Below are 21,177 nucleotides of genomic sequence, written 5' to 3' on the forward strand. Positions count from 1 at the left end.
CTGCCCTGGCGCTGTCACCCCATTGACATTCACTTGCAGTAGCTAATGAGCATCCGAAGTTGAGCTTAAGTTTGGGAGATTTACCCCTTGTCTGGAAGGACGTTGTTATTATTGGAGAGGTTTTCTGACACTGTGTTGAGAACTGAGCCAGATAGACAGGCCAGCTGTGGAATTCCAGGTGCATAATTTAAGTGAATTATATACTCTGTTAGCAGTTTGAACTTGTATTTCGTACTGAAGAAAGACCAAAAGGAAAGTGATTGCCTTTCAGAAAAAATGTAAAAAAGGCAATTAAGACTTCATACCTAAAATAGAAATCTCAAAAAAAAAGTCAATGTAAAGTGTTTTCCCCTTTTATTTTACTGCAGGAGTATTTTAATGTGTCTGGGCACTAAAGTTTCATTTTCTGTGTTTACAAGTTTTATTAAAGAACTCCCTGCTGCTCACTCTCTTGTAAACCTTTTTTGTTTTCTATTTGAATTTCAAACAGGTAGTATTTATGTTTTGATGACCAATTCTTTTACAACTACAGCCTGGAAGCATTCTGTGGATCATTTTGCAGAGTTCTACAGAATTTACTTTCTACTACTTTTAAGATTAACTTCAACAGTCAATTTTTTCCATGCCTATGATGGATATAGTAAACAACATGAAAAGAAATATTTAAAAAGCTAGAGAGTGTGCCCAGATTTCAACTTGGATTTCTCTATCACCACCTTCTGTTCCAAACTATTGGTATGGCATACATTGTTTTGTAAACTCAATGAATTGTAAATGTTTTCTCTCCTCATCTTTTTTGAAGGAGAAACATGCTTTTTTTCAGATAAATCTCTACAAATAATTTAGATTGAGAGATAATGATTGTTTTGATATTTCATTGTTATATTTCAGAAGTACAAGAAAACCTGAGTCCAAAGTTCCTTTGATATGGGTTTTGGGAAATCCCTTTTTTTTTTTTTTTTTTTTTTTTTTACTATTAACTACTATCAGTCTTCTTTGTGGGCTTAGCTTTAAATTTTTCTCATTTAAGTTCATAAGCAAGAGAATGAAAAGAGTTTTACCAAATATATCTTAATTCAGATGACTTTTGGATAATAAATTCTTAGTACTTTGGCAAATCTGTACTCTGATATAATACCTCTGATACATTAATCAATAGAGACTCAGACCACGTACATTGCCACATACAGCATATCTAACCTTGCTTTGAGTAGTTTAACTTGAACTTTAAATATGCCTATGCCTTTCAATAATTAGCTCTTGCACTTTCTTGCATACTTTACAATTTTATAAGGTTATCTTTTCCTTCTGAGATAGCAAGTTTTGCAGAAGAGTTTGCAGATCACTTGGGGTCTGATATTTTACCAAGTTGGTGCAATAAAGTCTTACATGATATTTTTATTTTTAACTTTTGATTTATATTATTATACATTTTTAAAGTATTTGATTTTATTTCTGTTGTGCCCAAAATTACTTATTTGCTCGGTTATGGTAAAGTCTCTTTTATAGTGTGTAGCTTCTCATGTTGCCATGATTTAACATGATTGGTGTTACAGTGACCCAAAACTTTAAGGCGGTTAAAATTCAAAGGAAAGCAAAATCTCTTGCTTATGTTATTTTGCACAGAAAGAGCCCCTGATGTCACAGTCTTTTATTCTAGAATGATTGTTTTGTTAATTGGACATTTATAATATAGTACAGTGAAAAAGCTTTTATGAGAGTGGTATGTTTTAATGTATTTCATATATGTTTTTATGTAATAATCAAGGCGTTAAATCAAGGCATTAATACATATACATACTGACATCAGAATGTGACTCATGGGTCACTATTCATTTATCTACCAAAAAATTTCTGAAGGACAGCTATGATTTATGCACTGTGCTAGTCTGGGAAACTAAGATCAATAGAAAACAATCCTTGCTCTCAAGAAGCTTCCAGTCTTGGAAAGGACACAAACAAGTAAACAAATAAGTGGTTTGAAATATTACAGGACCAGTAATGGACATCTATGCAGGGCATTATAGGGACAAAACAAAACAGAATACTGGCCAATTTTACGTGGACTTGTCAAGAAAGTTTTCACTGTGAAGTCACCTCAGACTTGAATCTTGACAGCTAGTGGAGTTTTGCCAAGCAGCCTGGAGTGGGGAAGGCATGCCTGGTGGAGGAAATGACAAAAGCATGGAACACTTTGGAGAGCTGCAAATAGTTGAAATGGACAGAGAGTAGGGTCTTGCAAGGCTGAACATGAACTACTAGAGTAAAACAAACAAATGGGAGCTAAAGCCAGGGCTGTGAGAACTGGCTGAGCCATCATCACAATCTGACTCTTTAGAAATTGTATTAATTTGCCACCTATTTTTAGAAGGAGAACTTTCGACAGAAGGAAAAGAAATGAAAACTTCTAGACAGAGGGTATTACTTATGTTGTATGTTTTCGTGTTAGTGTTAAGTTGTTGAGTTTGATGAACATTCATATCATATTGGCTTGAATTTATTTTTTAACTTTTTAAAGAATATGATTAGAACAATTTAATCTGAGTCTGGCCACACAAAAGGAGCAATATGTTCATTACATAGATGTATAATTTCTCTTCCATCTCAAATTGCTTATGTTGTACATAAAGTACCTCTTTGATAAGAAAACATATAGGAAGTTTGTTGTACCAGATGTCCATCTTGTCTATAGAAATGGCTCTATTTTAGAAAGTAATGATATTGATGATAATAACTTACATCTAGGTGATACCTTTTACTTTTCTAAATAATTTTATGTTCCTCATCTCATTATTTCCCTCCTTTCACCTTGCTACTGTAAACGCACCCATATTTACTTGTGAGTCTACAATACCTGAAATATGAATGGCAGGTATTAGACCCATTTCACAGATAAGAAAACTAGGTAGAGAAAGGAAATGGCCAGTTACTCTGTTCCACAGTGTGTCAGAAGTAGACCTACTATAAGGCTCAGGCCTCTTGACCCTTGATTTACTGCTCATTCTAGTAAATCCTGCTGCCTACCCCATAGATCCAAGAATTCTGCTCTTAATTTTGAAAATCCTTGAGGGTAAATATAAGAGCTCTTTGGAAAAAGAGCATAGCAGAATGATTTTAAAGTGTGGGTTTTGGGGATTACAAAAGAACTATGTTTAGGTATATCTTCCCCATTTATTTATACAAATTTTATGTATAAGAAACTTTCTTAACCTACCTGAAGTTCAGTATTTTTATCTGTAAAATAAGGATAATGACAGCTCTTAGGGATTATTAGAATTATGTGAAATAAGGCATGTAAACACCATAAAAAGTGTTCTTAGAATATAGTAAATGCTCAGTTAATTTAATTCTTAATTGATAAAATTGAGGCCACCAAATAGGAGTAAGACTTCAGGGTTGCCTTTATGTTAAGAAATTCTAGGAATTGCCCTTTTAAAAGGTATCTATAGTTGATGAGAAACATATTTATATATAGTATCCCTTCTCCCACCACTGTAACCATCACCATCACATATGCACATACGCTAATGTGTAAACTCTCTGGGACTGAGAATTCAGTTCGTTTTGTTCATATCTATATCATCAGCATCAAGAACAGCACCAAGGGCATAGTAGGTGCTCAGTAAATATTTGTTCAATTATTATATTAGCTAAGTCCCAGATTTCTTTTTATTACTTAATCAGCTTCTTCCCAGATTTATTTACCTCAATGCTTGTTAAATTATTTTGAGAGAAAGGAAAAATGAAACCACAGATTTGAAAGTCATATAGGCTTGGGTTTGAATACTGGATCTGGCAATCACAAACCACTTGCACTCAGTCACATCCTCTGCATCTGCACAGATTTGTAAAGCTAAGTTGGAGGGAAGCAATAATTCAAACTAAAACAATTTTTATATGCCTAAACACCCTAGAATTCAGACATTCATCATGCTCATTTCTACCAGGTTTATTCAGTGCAGTTGCTTTTTTCCAAACACCCCATGGTTTTCTGCCTCTGAACATTTGCTAGAATTGTTTCTTGCAATGGATATCCCTTCTCTGCATGGTCAGGCTTGTCTAAAGTCTATCCTTCTTTTAAAAAATAGTACAGGGTGTCTTCCAAGAAGTTGACCCTAGCCACACTAATTCCCTTACTTTATTCCCCCTTTGATTTTGTAAGTGCAATTTCTCCATCTTTCATGGCAATAAATCTTATATTGCCTTATGCCATCATTTGCATTATTTATTTATTTATCTATTTTATTTATTTATTTTTTAACATCTTTATTGGAGTATAAGTGTTTTACAATAGTATGTTAGTTTCTCCTTTACAACAAAGTGAATCAGTTATACATATACATATGTTCCCATATCTCTTCCCTCTTGTGTCACCCTCCCTCCCACCCTCCCTATCCCACCCCTCTAGGTGGTCACAAAGCACAGAGGTGATCTCCCTGTGCTATGCTGCAGCTTCCCACTAGCTATCTAATTTACATTTGGTAGTGTGTATATGTCCCTGCCACTCCCTCACATCCTCACAGCTTTATCTTGCATTGCTAGCTATTTTTTTATGTTTGGGTATTGCCTCACTCCAAGTAGATTTTAAGCACTTTGAGGACAGGTACTGTTTACTATTTTCTTCATTATTTTTAGTTTGCACTTTAGGAATGCAAAAAATGATTGAGGGACTGATTGAAAGGGAAACTTGCAGAAACTCTGTGTCCTTAGGCTGCTGACACCTACTCTTTGCTAGATTCTATGATAGTCCCACATATTGATGCTTTTAATAAACATTATTTGTTGTAGACAGGGCTTGGAATCATGAATCAGAATGTTCAGACAGTTTATATAACACCTATAGCTCTCCAAATCAGGAGTGATCCCTCTCAGTATTCCAGTTGAATAATCATCTCTTTTAGGAGGTCAATAATGTATTAGTCCCTCACTGGGCCCCTATATTATGGCATCCAAATGGTTGTGAGCCTACTCAGTATATTGGGTTTATAATACCTAAGCCTATTCAAAATATTGGATTTATAATTTCTAATGAGGCTCTTTAATTCAAAACAGAAAAATATTACAAAAAGTTGATAAAGAATAAAATAGCAAAATGAACAGTGGCAATAATAGCTACCATTTTCAAGCTGTTGGTATGAGCCATGGACTACACCAATAACTTTGCACATACTCTCTCAAAACGCTTTTCAGTGACCTATGAGGTAAGCATCAACATCATCATCATTATTTTGTAGATGAGGAAGACTAAAGTTTAAGGAACAAAAATACTTTGCCTGATATTACACAAATATTAGGTGCCTATGAAGCCAGCATTTAAATCAGGTCTGTTCCACTCTAAACCTTTTAAAAACCTTCCTAAATAGATAAAATAGATATGTGAACTATAATTAATGTGTCATAGATACCTGAAATCTTTTTTAAAATAAAGTAAGGAATTAAGTAAATAATATAACTGTGTATATTTTACTTAGTATGAGTTTACTGTTTTCTTCTCTTCTTTCTAATAAATGATGGTTACAGTCAGAGCATGAGGTTTTCTTCTGTATTTGACATTCATTCACCAAATATTTAATGAGCATCTATTATGTGTCAGGCACTGACCTAGTTGCTAAAAATACCGGGTGGAATAAAATAGACAATAATCACTAGCCTTATAAAATGTATATGCTTGTAAGGTAAGCAGACAATAAAAAACACAGTTAAGTAAAATATGTAGTGTAAATAATAAATGCTAAGAAGAAAAACAAAACATGGAAGGACCATCAATCAAAAGTGTGAAGGTGGGAAGGGGTTGAAGTTACAGTTTTGGATAAAGTGGTTAGTGAGGGTCTCACTAGGAAGGTGACTTTTGAGGAAAGATCTAAAGGATGTGAAGGGATTAACCATGTAGGAAAAGGTAACAGAAAGGGCAAAGGCCCTGAGGTGGCATTTTAAGGAATGTCTAGGAGGCCAGTGTGGCTAGCAAGAGAAAGGTCAAGGGAGTGTCAAAGTGAGCAGATCATGTAAAGCTTTATAGGTTCGGCTTCTTCTTTCAGTGAAGGAAGCCAGTAGGGTTTTAAGCAGAGGAGTCACAAGGTCACTCAGGCTGCTGTGTTTAAGAGACTTTAAGGGGACAAAGGTTGGCACAGGAAGGCCAATTAGAACTTCTTGTGATAATCCAGGTGAAAGATGTTGATAGTTGGGATCAGGTTGGTGTCAGTAAGACCGGGGACAAGTTGTCCAGTTCTGTATATAATTTTACTTTTGGATATTTATCTTCTTCTTTGTCTTTTCCTGCCCTGATACCAAGTTCTCCTCAGCTGTGGGGTTCTGGTTCTCAGCTCTTCCGTATTTGATCAGTATGAATTAGAGAAAAAGTGCTTTGATTTGTGGTTGCCATTGCAGCTTTAGCGCTTTTTAATCCTGTGAAAATTTTGAAGGGTAGATTAGCCAAGACTAATGTGATAATTGTGCATTCAAGCCTTCATTTTAGTTTTGGCTTAAAATCTTCGGATCCTCAGGGGACCCCACCGTAGTTCTGAAATAAATCTACTCTAAGCTACTAGAGGGCAGGGATCATGTCTTACAGATTTTATATCCCCATTACCTTATATGTGGCAAAAGATCAATAAATATTTGCTGAATGAATGAATGTTAGCTGCTCAAAGAACTGGATGTATTTTGAAGACTGCATCTTTGGATTAGCTATGGTACCACCAAATATGAATAGATATATACAACAAGGAGAATGAATTTTGCTTTCAACAAGTTTCTTCTCTAATGGCAAATTATTGCCTCTTTTATGACAGTAAGTATGACAGTATTTCTCCAACATCAGAATCTCTGGGAATCTGGAAAGGACCCTACGTAATTCTTATCATAAGACACATTTGGGAATTACTATCTTACAGCTTATGTTTGGAATTAAAGCAGTGAGGCAACAAGTTTGTTGAGAAACTGTTATGTGTTAATATTTGCCTGAGTAACATATATAGCCAAAGTATTTAAAACTTTCCAGACTGCAATCCATAAAGAATATAAATTAAAAATTGCAACTCTGTGCAAGTTTCACAAAGCTTTCACAAGTTTCACCAGTACTTAACTTTACCAAAAGCTATGCATTTTGATATTTTCTATTCTATTTTAACCTTTTAAAAATTTGTTTCTTTTCTACAGTTTTGGTCAACATTTACTAAACATTTACTAAATGTTTTATAATCATAAAATGGTTGAGGAAATATAATTTATATTGACTAATTTAAAACTGACTTCTTCTTTTACCTTTATTAATGAATTTGAAAGAGTACAGACTGGGTCACAAGTCACAATTTGAAAAACACTATAATATGTTCCCTACTTTGAGGAACATACAGCCTCAGTTAGTAATATGCAAGTAAAAAAGATGACAAATTACAACAGTCAGTCAGCACTAAGCAGAAAACGTGTAGAAGTCCTGCACTAAGCACAGGGAGGCTATCCATATAGCCTGGGTCATTTACCGTGTAGTATCCTCATTTGGGGATTCATGGTTCAGCACTTACTTCCCTGGCACTGGCCCTTGAGATTTCACCTAACCATCTACATAGCTCAGCATGCCTATTAGCAATAGCTAGTGTTTATAGAGTGCTTATGATGTGTCAGGCACTGTTCAAAGTACTTCATTCATTTAATTTTCCCAGTAACCCTAAGAGAAGGTTGATTATTAAACCCATTTTACAGGTAAAGGGGCCCAGTCCCAGAGGGTAACCTGTACCCTCCCATGAATCTGGGGGTGCTTATACTGAAGACACATTAATAACTAACTGAAGTACAGGCACCCTTTGAAAAAGGCCTATTTGCTCAAATCTGCACCTTTTATTAGTGCAGTAAATAAGGTAACAAAACTCCCCAGGATAAATTGGTATTGCTTCGAGAACTCGAAGAACTCGATCCCTCTAGTATTTTCTATTCTTGAGAATCGAAAAGGGAAGGATGAACAATGAAACAAGGAGACCTTTGACCCTGAGGAGGTCTGGCCCTAAATATTTCTCAAATACAAACTAGATCTTTTCTTTTTGTTTAGACTCATAAAAGACCTTGACACTTTCAAAATAGGCAGAATTTAATTGAAAGATGCTGAGGGAATATCTTTTTAAAAATGAAAGTTAGATAAAAGCAGGGGACAAATATTGAGTCATTTTATTTACTTATTATTTAGTTTCTAATGGCTGTACTTAGATTTACATATTCTTTTAAAAAGTATACATAGATTTTTTTTTTTTTTTTTTAAGGTTGTACCTAGATTCAAAGAGGAAAGTGAGGCCAAGCGGTATGCAGTGAGCCTGGAAGGAAGGGAATAAGGTAGATTTCTGAAGTGAATCCCTGAATCTTTTTGGAGCCCTGTGCATGTGTGTTGGATGTTTAGTCAATTAATTTATAATCCACACTCTTTAAAACTCTTTAGGAAAAGTAAACTTAGCAATCAGTTATAATTAGTATGCATTGTAACTCAACTGTTTTTAAGATTATAATAGTAATATATGCTCATTATAGAAATTATGTAAATACAAAGAAGGATAAAAATTTGTATTTGCTCATAAACTTGAAACTCATGTATAAAAAAAAAGTTCTGCTTTCTTTTCACTTTTCCTTATGTATGTGTATATGTGTGTGTTTATGATTGTGATGTGTGGAAGATATCCAGGATTAATTATTTGTATCCTGTGTTTGCACTCAATACCATAATCATAAAAACATTCTCATGTCATTAATACTTCTTCATAAGCGTCTTTTAAAATGTCTGCATAAGAGGGAAACTTTTTTTTTGAAAAGTAAATAAATAAAGGTAGGCAGGGACCAAAAGCATTGTTTTTTTCAGACGATTGCTTTTCAGCAGAGGATAAAAAGTTTTCAAGTGTAACCTTGGAATAGCTTTAGAATGAGATACAGTTTGGAAAAAATATACGGTGAGTCTGTTTCAAAAGGATCATTGCCACTGAACTTCAAACAGGGAAAGTATGTATATTTAATGCAAATTTATTTCTCTAGCTAGTCCCCTAACACTTTTATACCCACACCACCAAATAATGTGCTTTGAGCTGTTTGTGTGATTTTGTGTGTGTGTGTGTGTGGCTATTTTAAAAAGAAGCCAACCAGACAACTTCCTTATTATTACTATTCTCCTAGGCATTTAGGGTAGAAACACTGAAATTATTTTTAACACTCTAGCCCCAGTGGATATGTAATCAGTTCACAAATCCTTGGAATGATTTCTTCTACTTCTGTGTCTCTCTACCTCTTGTCCCTCAGTGCGGGCTCTCATTATCTCTCACCGCATTGCCACAGGCATCTCCTGACTGGCTTTTCTATTCTCCCTCTGTTTCCCCTCTAAATGTGTCTTCCCCATGGTGGCACAAAAGTTATTTTTCTAAAACACAGAAAAGAACTGGCTATCCATATCTCTACTCAGGAACTTTCTGTGTTTCCCATTGCCCTCAAAAGTATTCATCCCCATAGTATGGCCTCAACCACCTTTCCATCATTTACCTCCTTGTAGACACCACTTACAGTCCACATAGGCAGCCAAAACCCATTCCAGCCATGTCTCAATCCACTGCTCATGACATAGAGGAGATTTGGAAAAATTGATGTTTAGTGGAAAACCTAGGTTTGAAATTCATCTCCACTTAGAAAATAGTCTACTACACTCTAGGTGAATAAATCAGTTCTTCCGATGTTTAATTTCTAATGTCTTAGTTGAGATGATAATCATAACATCCCTCTAGCATCATGAATAAGGCTCAGACATACTCAGGATCCATTAAGAAGATGTTGAAATATTTTAAAGAAGTCAATGAAGCACCAACTGAAGCGGTGAAGAAAGTTTGCTTTAAACACTGTAGTTGTTGTGAATTTGTGTAGCTGATGATTCCCTTATGATATATTTTGAATCCAGGGGACATAAGCTAGGACCAAATTCCTTTCTAAAATTTTGTAGTTCATAAGATAGTGACTATAGAACAATGTTTAGTCTTATCGTTGAGGAGGTGAGAAAAATCACCCTCAATATCTGTAGTTACACATCTCCCAGCCAATATCTCTACATGATATACAGACTTAGTGAACTAAATATGAAACCCTCAAAAATTCTTGGGAAACCAGCCACAAGATTTGCATAAGTGTTTCCTTAGTGGGCAGAAGTCTTTAATCCTGAAAATATTTTGATTAATTATAAAATAATGAAGGGAATTAAACCTTTTAATTAATACTTTGTGTTCTATAATAATTACATATATTTGGTAGTATATGTACTTATATTTTTAAAGAGATTTGCTAGATTAAAGTATTTAACACGTTACTTTTAGAATGTCAGGGAATTGATTTTGACTTGAGATTTTAAGATGAAAGATATACAGAATCTTACCATTTGTGAATTTCATTGAAACATATAATAAAGCTTAAAACTCCCCATATTTTAAGTTTTATTTATTAGATATAAAAGAATTATTTAAGTACTTGGGAAGGTTTGTTATTCAGATAAAGTACTTTAAAGGAAATTTAATATAGTAAATTTATAAATTCAGGTTAAATTTGTTTAAGGGGGATTTAATTAAGTCATAAAAACTTTTAAGGGCTTCCCTGGTGGCGCAGTGGTTGAGAGTCCACCTGCCAATTCAGGGGACGCGGGTTCGTGCCCCGGTCTGGGAAGATCCCACATGCCGCGGAGCGGCTGGGCCCGTGAGCCATGGCCGCTGAGCCTGCGCGTCCGGAGCCTGTGTTCCGCAACGGGAGAGGCCACAGTAGTGAGAGGCCCGCGTAATTAAAATGGTGATTGTAAACATCTTGCTTGATTTATAGATAGAACAGTACCCTTATAAATTGAACTTTAAAAGTTAAGTAGAAGCTAGGCTTTTGAATTTATAACTTAAAAAATTAAGTATTAATTTTGTAAACCAAGAGAGTTCCAAATAATTTTTTCTGTACATAAAAGATGCATTTAAACAGCACCAAAACATACTCCCTGCACCTTGTATGGTTGTTACAAAGTATGAACAGAATATGAAAACAGGACTTCCCTGGTGGTGCAGTGGTTAAGAATCCACCTGCTAATGCAGGGGACACGAGTTAGATCCCTGGTCTGGGAAGATCCCACATGCCACGGATCAACAAAGCCCATGCGCCACAACTGAGCCTGTGCTCTAGAGCCCACGAGCCATAGCTATTGACCCCGCATGCCACAACTACTGAAGCCCACAGGCCTAGAGCCCGTGCTGCACAAGAGAAGCCACTGCAATGAGAGGCCTGTACATTGCAACGAAGAGTAGCCCCCGCTCACCGCGACTAGAGAAAGCCTGCGCACAGCAACGGAGACCCAACGCAGCCAAATATATATATATATATATAAATAAAAATAAAAATATGAAAACGCTTTGTAAATTCTAGAACACTATAAAAATATTTGTCATTATTTTTCCTTCTAATTATTTAGAAAGGTATTTGCCTTTTCTTTCCCCTACATAATAACTGTGCAGTCCATCTGGACCCTGCCAGTTCTTATCTTCTCCCAGATGAAACTTCTCCGTTTACCATCTTTCATTATTTGGTATTACTTCGTATTATTAGTGTAACACTTGTTACAATTTGTATTACTCTTGTGGCACTTTGTATTGATAGTGTAACATGTATCCCTTATATTGGAGGTGTTTATTCTTATTTGTTTTCTTTACTAGAACATGAATTCCATATCTTCTTCAGTTCATTTTTAAAGCAAACATTAATTGATTCTCCCTTTTGTGCTAAACACAATATTCTGTACAAGGAACAGAGGTATTATTAAGAAATGGTATCTATGTCTGTGTGTTTTAGGTAATGGATTATTGAATTTAATTTGACATAAAATCATTCTGTCTGAAGAAAATTCTATAATAAAACTTTTAGAGAAGCATTTGATTAGTTCAAAATATTCTGTTATTACAAATAGCAGATAAAAATTTAAATTTCACCAGTGCAGTGAAAAACACTCACATTTTCCCTTAGATCTAAAACATCATTTCAGTGCAGATACAAGCTAGAAGATAGTTTTACAAAATGACTGGAGCAGTAGAGACTGGGGAGGTGGGTGGAGATTACTGAGACAGAACTGTTGATCTATAATGAGAATCACTCAGTCAGGGCTGTCTGCCCATTCTCATTACATAGACGCTGCTACCCACCTCCCATTCCTTTCCTGCTTCCAGTCCACCACAATCAGCAAGGCTGTTTTCTCTTTCCTTTAGTCCAGCAGTCAATAACATTGATTTTTGCAGCACTAGGTGATTCTCACCTCTTCTCTCATTATCCCCTCCTTCACGGCTAAACAAAGCCAAGTTCCCCGGTGTGCACCACAGTCTGCAGAGTCTTAAAACAGAAATGGCTAGAGGCAGGATGTAGAGCTTTGGCTGGGTGGGAGGGATGGTCAGTGCCATAAATTCCTCAGGAATATCCTACGCAGAATATTTTTGACACAGTCTTAAGTAGGGTCCTAATTCCATGTGTAATTGTTACTGAACCTATTCAGATACTATTCCCGGGGAAGAGGCCAACTACTGGGAGTGAGTCAAAAGAGCAGCAATACCTAAAAGGGCCATGGATGGCCACTGTGTTGCAGAAGAAAAGAAGGAATTTACTCAGTGAGTGCTTACTATGTGCTAGGAATGTCATCATCTTTATTTTAATCCTTGTAACAACCCTGTCAGGTATTGTTACTGCCTTCATTGAACAGATTGTAAAACTGCAACTTAGAGAGGCACATTAATGTGCCCAAGTCACATTCAAGAAGATGACAGAGCCAGTCTTTCCCATATATACCATACTGCTTTGCAGAGCCCCTGAATTTTCTTCTTGAGTGTTCATACAAAAGCTTCAGTAATCAGAAAGAGTGGAAACGTGGCTACTTTGTTTAAAGATGAGGGGAAACTGTTGGGATTTGTTTTGATTTAGTAGTCTTAGGAAGGAATGATAGAGAGGGTTTTGTTTAGCCAAGAGGAAAAGCAGCTTCAAATACTGTTTAGGAAAGAATTAGCCCAGGCTTGTGAAAAGGTGCCTAGATGCAGGGCTTTAATGGTCAGAAGAGGAATTTCAGGTTGCAGGACTATTCAGACTACAATGCTCTGGAATTTTTTTTTAACATCTTTATTGGAGTATAATTGCTTTACAATGGTGTGTTAGTTTCTGCTTTATAACAAAGTGAATCAGCTATACATATACATATATCCCCATATCTCTTCCCTCTTGCAGCTCCCTCCCTCCCACCCTCCCTATCCCACCCCTCTAGGTGGTCACAAACCACCTAGCTGATCTCCCTGTGCCATGCGGCTGCTTCCCACTAGCTATCTATTTTACGTAAAATTCCAGGGCATGGACATATATACAATGCTCTGGAATTTTATGTGACCAAGCAGGGTTAGCTCTAGTAACCCTGCTTCTTAAATTTCACAACCCTTGGTTTGAATTCTCTATCTCTTTCCAGTTGTGTGAGGCTGAGCTAATTATTTAGCCCATCTTAGCCTTAGTTTCCTCATCCATAAAATGGGGTGCTAATGGCTATCACATAGACATACATTTTATTGTACAACTTAACATGTGTTAGTATTTACAAGCCCATCAAAGTGTCTTATACATAAGGGAAACTGAGTCAATGGTAGATTCCTTCCTTCTTCAGTGATGTCCAACCCCATCCCCCCAACATAATGTGAAAGCGAAACCCCAGTCTTCCTTTCTGCTGAGGTATGAGTAAGAGCAATGTTACTACTCCCAGGAGACACTCCTTAGGAAACAAAGCCTTGACAATTGACATCAAATTCAATGATAACAATTAATTTCAAACCAAATTTCATGTGATAGAGGAATGTGGGTGTCCCTAGAGCTGTACAGAAGTTTCTGAAGATACATCCTAGAGCTATGCTGTCCAAGTGAATAGCCACTAGTCACATGTGGCTTCTGGGCCCATGAAATGTGGTTAGTTTGAATTGAGATGCATTATTTTTTTTTTTTTTTTTTTTTTTTTTTTTTTTGTGGTACGCGGGCCTCTCACCGCTGTGGCCTCTCCCATTGCGGAGCGCAGGCTCCGGACGCGCAGGCCCAGCGGCCATGGCTCACGGGCCCAGCCGCTCCGCGGCACGTGGGATCCTCCCGGACCGGGGCACGAACCCGCGTCCCCTGCATTGGCAGGCGGACTCCCAACCACTGCGCCACCAGGGAAGCCCGAGATGCATTATTAATCAGTGTTAACATATATATTCGATTTTTGAAGACTTAGTATGGAGAAAAAAATAAACTATCTCAATAAATTTTTTCTTGGTTATATTTCAAAATTATAACATTTTGGATATGTAGAGTTAAATAAAATATAGTATTAAAATTAATTTTTTCCATTTTACTCTGTTCAGTGTGACTACTAGGAATTTTTAAATTACATATATGGCTCACATTTTGGTTCTCATTATATTGCTCTTGGGCAATGCTGACCTAGAAGCTAATGTGTCACTCATTCTTCCCATGGATAATCAGATACTTGATCAAGGTATTCTACAACCAGTGTGGATAGCAGTCTTTATCCCTATCTAGGCTTTGAGATGGGTGGATAGGACTCCTCCTAGCCCTGTGGTTCTAGGATCTTAACATAATCATTGAATGTTAGACTTAAAAAGGAACTTAGAGAGTCCAAGTTTCAACTCTCAGCTGAGGTCCAGAGAGGTTAAGTGACTTGTACAGACTGCTAATGTCCAGTACTTTTTCCATTAAAATGCACTGCTTCTCAAATGCATGACCACTTTTCCCAATGAAATGTTTATACCATCTTGGGAGAATACAAACCCTGCCATTTGGTTGCAGGCCTGTTTCCTCGGAATAGAAAGCTTTCTTCTCTGTCCTGTTCTGATGTGGTCCCAGTGGAGAATTCCTATTTGACCTTCAACCTCCTTAGTGAATCCTTCCTGCCCCAGGCAAAATTAGTCACCTTCTGCTCTTCCTTGTCTATAATGCTCTGTTTTAGCTCCAAACACACTCTGTGGTATTGACTTACTTACATATAAACCCCTTAAGGCAAAGTGCTTGTTTTGTGGGCCCAACACTGAGTGCATGGTAAGCCTGCAGTAAATATTTATTGAATTGAACTGTTTTTTGAACATTGCCACAAATTCCCCTTTACATTCTTATTTATGTTATTCTATAAGCCACAGTCTGTACAGACTATGCAAATTGGGAAAAAAACCCACAACCAACTCTCTCCGTCTGTGTGTGTGTGTGTGTGTGTGTGTGTGTGTGTGTGTGTGTGTGTGTGTGTGTGTGTGCAGTTTTTAATCATCCTACTTGCCAAAATGCTATCATGTGTTGGAAATGCCGTTCCTTAACACTTATCTACATCTCCCAGTTAGTCATATGTTGAATTTCCTCATCAAAGGAATCTTCTCTATATAAATGAAGTTGGACCTGTCAGGGCGGATTGAGTAGGCCAGAAGAAGCCATGATTCAGACAGCCTCATTTCCATGAGGTATACTTTAAATGCCACGTCTTCAGTCAGAAGTTAGTCTCCCATGAAAACAAAATTGAGCTTTGTATTCCCTTTGGATTTTAAAAATGCATATTGAAGTTTGTGCTAGGAAGTGCAAATGTGTAGCCATACTAGTGATACACTTCTTTTGACCTTTTGGCTTTCTCGAGATGAGATTTAGAAATGGCTCCATTTCCCCAGAAAATTGATTATAATTTTCCATAAATCTTGTCTATTGATACCTTCATTTTAGCATTAAAAATCTATATTAGTTCAAAGAAGAGGAAATGAGCTTTTTTACCTTGCTGTATCTTGGATTCAGTTCCTTTCCCTCTAACTATGCAGGTATGTCAAGATAAGAGACAATCCAAGCATAGAAATCTGGCTGTAACCCCTTGCCCTGACTCTTCTATTTTGTTCTCACTACTGACAATTTTATTTTCCAGGCTGCAGAAGTAAGAGACCTCTACTCATACTGGTCCATCATATTCACAGTCACTGATATAAGATTTTTAATTCATATAATGGAGACTCATTTTTTTACTTATTCAACTTTTATTTATTAGACATCAACTATGTATTAGACACAGAGGCAGGCATCTTCAGATATAATTCTTGTTTAAATCCCTGTTTCAGAGCTGAGGTAACTAAAACTAAGAGAGATTAAGTGACCTCTCCAAAGTCATTGCATGTAAATAGTACAGCAAGCACTTAACACTGGTCTTTAAAGTGTAAAAAACTTGTGCTCTTTCTATAATACCCTACTGCTCCAGAATATAAAAGAAACTGGCTCACAGTGGTTAAGAAGGGGGAAATCTGGGGTCAAACTACCTAGATTTGAACCGAGATTCTACGACTTTATAGTCTTCTGATCTTGGGCATGTTACTTACTATCACTGAGCTTCCACCTTCCTTACCTGTAAAGTCTGGTTAATTACATTATTCACTTTATGGGATTATATAAATTAATCTGTGTTATGGTTTTAGCACAGGATATGGTATTTCGTAAGATCCCCTTAAATATTTGGTGCTGTCATCATCATCACCATCATCTGACTGTTCCTCCTCATAATAATTATACATAATTTTTTTTTAACACTTAATGATGAGTTAGCCAGTGTACTAGGTATTTTAACTGTGTTAATTCTGCTTTTCACAAGAAATCTGAGGTAGCTGGAATTACCCGTTTTTACAGATGAGGAAACTAAAACTTTCAAATGTGCAGGTACTTTTCCAAGGTAATACAGTCAGTAAGTGGTAGCACTGGAATTGGAATAAGTCTACCGAATCCCAGTCTCTTTCTGTTATGCCTTTCTGACTCGTGGGATTTCTCCCCAGCCGCCCTAAGTAGCTATCTGTTCCCAGATAGAAGCTGTTAGACTGAGGTTCTCTTGTTAATGTTGTAGTTGGAGCCTCAGAATATAAGAACTACACGAAAATTGACATGTTGCCTCTGCATCTGCACAGTGACGAACTAAAACCTTGACCCACTGACTCCCACTCTTATGTACTCTTGCTAGATAAGGCTGGTCTGGTATCTGTCATCTGCACAAACCTCTGTTTCATCCTCAGCTGAGAACTGCCATTTCCTTCTCTGTTTCTACCAAGGTTCACATCTCTGTAGGTCTAGGTGGAAAGACCCTCACTCAGCTCTTTTAGCCTAACTTCAGTGACTTTATCTGTCAATGTGTATAATTTTGGAGCCTTCAGAAACAGTCTTATTCTTCTGTGACATTGTTTTGCACTATAAAAATTCCACCTGCATTCCACAACCCTTTTTCAAATCTTGATTTTTCTTCCACCTCTACTATTGCTACGCTAATACAAGATGTCTTTTCTTTTTTGCTGGGACTGCTGTAATAAATTCCTGACTGGGAATTATTCTTGACCTACTTCTGACTATTTTCTTTTTTTATTTAACATCTTTGTTGGAGTATAATTGCTTTACAATAGTGTGTTAGTTTCTGCTTTATAACAAAGTGAATCAGCTATACATATACATATATCCCCATATCTCCTCCCTCTTGCATCTCCCTCCCACTCTCCATATCCCACCCCTCTAGGTGGTCACAAAGCACTGAGCTGATCTCCCTGTGCTATGAGGCTGCTTCCCACTAGCTATCTATTTTACATTTGGTAGTGCATATAAGTCCATGCCACTCTCTCACTTCGTCCCAGCTTACCCTTCCCCCTCCCCTTGTCCTCAAGTCCATTCTCTACATCTTCACCTTTATTCCTGTCCTGCCCCTAGGTTCTTCAGAAACTTTTTTAGATTCCATATATATGTGTTAGCATACAGTATTTGTTTTTCTCTTTCTGACTTACTTCACTCTGTATGACAGACTCTGGGTCCATCCACCTCACTACAAATAACTCAATTTCATTTCCTTTTATGGCTGAGTAATATTCCATTGTATACATGTGCCACATCTTCTTTATCCATTCATCTGTTGATGGACACTTAGGTTTCTTCCATGTCCTGGCTATTGTAAATAGAGCTGCAATGAACATTGTGATACATGACTCTTTTTGAATTATGGTTTTCTCAGGGTATATGCCCAGTAGTGGGATTGCTGGGTCATATGGTAGTTCTAGTTTTAGTTTTTTAAGGAACCTCCATGCTGTTCTCCATAGTGGCTGTATCAGTTTACATTCCCACCAACAGTGAAAGAGGGTTCCCTTTTCTCCACACCCTCTCCAGCATTTATTGTTTGTAGATTTTTTGATGATGGCCATTCTGACTGGTGTGAGGTGATGCCTCATTGTAGTTTTGATTTGCATTTCTCTAAAGGTTAGTGATGTTGAACATCCTTTCATGTGTTTGTTGGCAATCTGTATATCTTCTTTGGAGAAATGTCTATTTAGGTCTTCCGCCCATTTTTGGATTGGGTTGTTTGTTTTTTTGTTATTGAGCTTCATGAGTTGCTTATAAATTTTGGAGATTAATTCTTTCTGACTGTTCTCTATAATGCAACCAGAGATAGATTTTTCAGATATGATTTTGATAATGTCATATATATATCTGCTTAAATGTTTAAAAGGCTTTCCTTTGCTCTGAATATGTTTCATATGCTCTTGTGTGATCTGGGTCCAGCCTGGCCCTCTAGCTTCACTGTCTACCATACCCCCTATTTTCCCTGTGTGAGTCACGCCCTCCTCACTTCAGTTCCTCAAACTATCAGATTTCTTTTCAATATAGTCTTTGCTGTATTCCCCCTCTAGAACGACCCCACCAACCCTTCATCTGGTTAAATCCTACTCATCTTTCAGATCTCATCGCAAACCTCCATCCTTCCTAAAGGTTATCCCTGCCCCTGTATTCTAGATCTGGTCCCATCTATAAACTCTCATATAATGTGAACCCATGCTTTTTTGTACTTAACATACTTTGCTAAAATCTATGTATTTCTTGGGTTATATGATTACCATCTGTTTCCCAACTAGCCAGTAAATTCCATGATGTTAGAAACCATGTCAGTTTCGTCTACATTTTAGCCTCAGCCTTAAACACAGTACCTGATGCACAAAATGCCCAACATAATTATATATAATAAAAGTGAATGATTAAATGACCTCTGCACTGTGTCCCTAAAGTGAATAAATTGTGTTGTTTCAGTATGAGTACCCTGCCTTCTTACAGTATTGAGCTTAGATCTGAAAGAGAGCTCCCGTTCCACTCTTTATGGGTCTCTGGTTCTGGTGAGTAGGGAAGGTACCTGCCTGTTTCCCCCGGGAGTCCAGAGGTCTTCCTGTAAGTAGATCCATTGGCACTGCAAATGAGTGATTATTATATACTGAGTGTCTATTTTCTGCTGGATGCTATCTTAAATGCTTTACATATATGATGATTTCCTCATCTTCACAACTCTAAAAGTTCTAATTTAAACTCAGTTTTGTTGGCTTTAAACTCTTGATCTTACCTTTACATCAGTTTATCTCAAAATTTACTATGATTAAGAATCATCTGGATAGCTTGTTACAGTACAGATTCCTTTGCTCTACTCCCATAGATTTGGTTTCTCCTCATCTGGGGAGGGACCAGAAATGTGCTGCTGTTGCTTCTTCTGGTCTGTGGACCACACCTTAGGTCTTTTACTATAGCTCTCTGTTATAGCTCAATACCTCCAAGAATTCCTGATATCCTGACCTTGACTCTACTTCTTAGTCAAGCTATTTAATCTCTCAGTCCTCCATTTTCTACTCTGTAAAATGGAGACAGTGATAGTTATTCAGTATCAGAGAGATATTTTAAGAACTGCATATGAAAACTTGATGTGAAGAGTACATAAAACCTAACATTGATATTCTCTGTTTAATGTTTCATGTCTCAGTTGTAAGGAGTTATGGGCATGATAAATGACAGAAGGAGGCAAACATTTTTTATAACCTGTCACCTTATTTTCTCTAAATTATCATGTCTCCTGTCCCAGGTAATATGTTTTTGTTTGATAATATATCCATCATCTCTCCTTCTCTGACCTGAACACACTACTAATTGCTACCTCTTGGCTCTATGCATGTGTTACCCTTGCTGTGGGTAATGCACAACAGATGTGTCAGATCACCAGGTGTTTTTCCCTGTCACAAGCATGCCCCTCCGCCCCCCACCTGCTATATTTTGGTATATGTTAAAGTTAATTTTTTAGGGATGCAAAAAAATATATTTTAGTGTTAATTCACAGTAAATGTGGAAATAGCTCTATCATTAAAGAAAATAAAGTTCATAAAATATATTCCTAAGGCTAATATTTTAAATGATATTTGACTGATGAAATACTTTGGCTATCCTGTCTGACTCCATTAGCACAATTATTTGTGGTGAATTTGTTAAACTACAGATCTTACCCTGGGCTAGGCTTTAAATTCCAAACGAGATTTACACAAGGTATTTTTATTCTTTGAAGGAGTTAGATTTTTATCATTGGTTTAATTTGCTTATAATTCAGAGAATCATTGCTTCTTGAGATAGTATTAAAAATCAATTGTAGGGACATTTTAAACTGCACTGTGTATAAAATCCAGACTGTGGGAAACTCCATAGGTCAAAGAAACTTGTATGGTATGAGACACAAAACTAAGCTATAGTGTCAAGGAATGCACACTTGGATAAATAGACTATAAGGAAATAGAAGAAAGTAGTTATTATGAGTCAAAGTATGATTACGTTTAAGGGAAAGAGGGAATTTTGATTGGCCTGAGGTACATTGAGACTTCTGTGATCACTGGCAAAGTTCTATTTCTTGACCTGAGAGGAGGTTACAGGGATATGCCTTATATAGTTAATCAAATTATACATTTTCTGTGGTTATCTGTATATCTACTTTATTTTACAGTAAAAAAAGCTTTAAAACACAGAAAAAAAATCAATTTTATTACCAATATTTTTGTATTTCAAATTAAGAGATCCCAGAAGGATATTGTGTTAAGAAACAGTTTCTGGGACTTCCCTGGCAGTCCAGTGATTAAGACTCTGATGGAGGGGGCACGGTTCGATCCCTGGTTGGGGAACTAAGATCCCCACATGCCACGTGGCATGGCCAAAAAAAAAAAAAAAAGATAAGGAAAGAAACAGTTTCTGCTAGTGCCTTTCAGAGTCATAGAGAGAAAGCATTGGATGCTTTATTTGGACAATGAATTTTACAAAATTCTTTGAGTTTAGAACAGTGTTTAACATTGGAGGAGAGACGGA

At 36.7% G+C, this 21,177-nt stretch overlaps 1 protein-coding gene across 23 annotated transcripts in view; it reads left to right on the top strand.

Annotated features, from left to right (window-relative positions):
• The window catches only part of DLG2 (discs large MAGUK scaffold protein 2), a 2,077,851-nt gene that overhangs the window by 672,056 nt on the left and 1,384,618 nt on the right, over positions 1–21,177 (top strand). The window lies entirely within an intron of this gene.

This window comes from Kogia breviceps, chromosome 7, assembly GCF_026419965.1.
Source record: "Kogia breviceps isolate mKogBre1 chromosome 7, mKogBre1 haplotype 1, whole genome shotgun sequence".
In the NCBI taxonomy this organism is placed as follows: Eukaryota; Metazoa; Chordata; class Mammalia; order Artiodactyla; family Physeteridae; genus Kogia; species Kogia breviceps.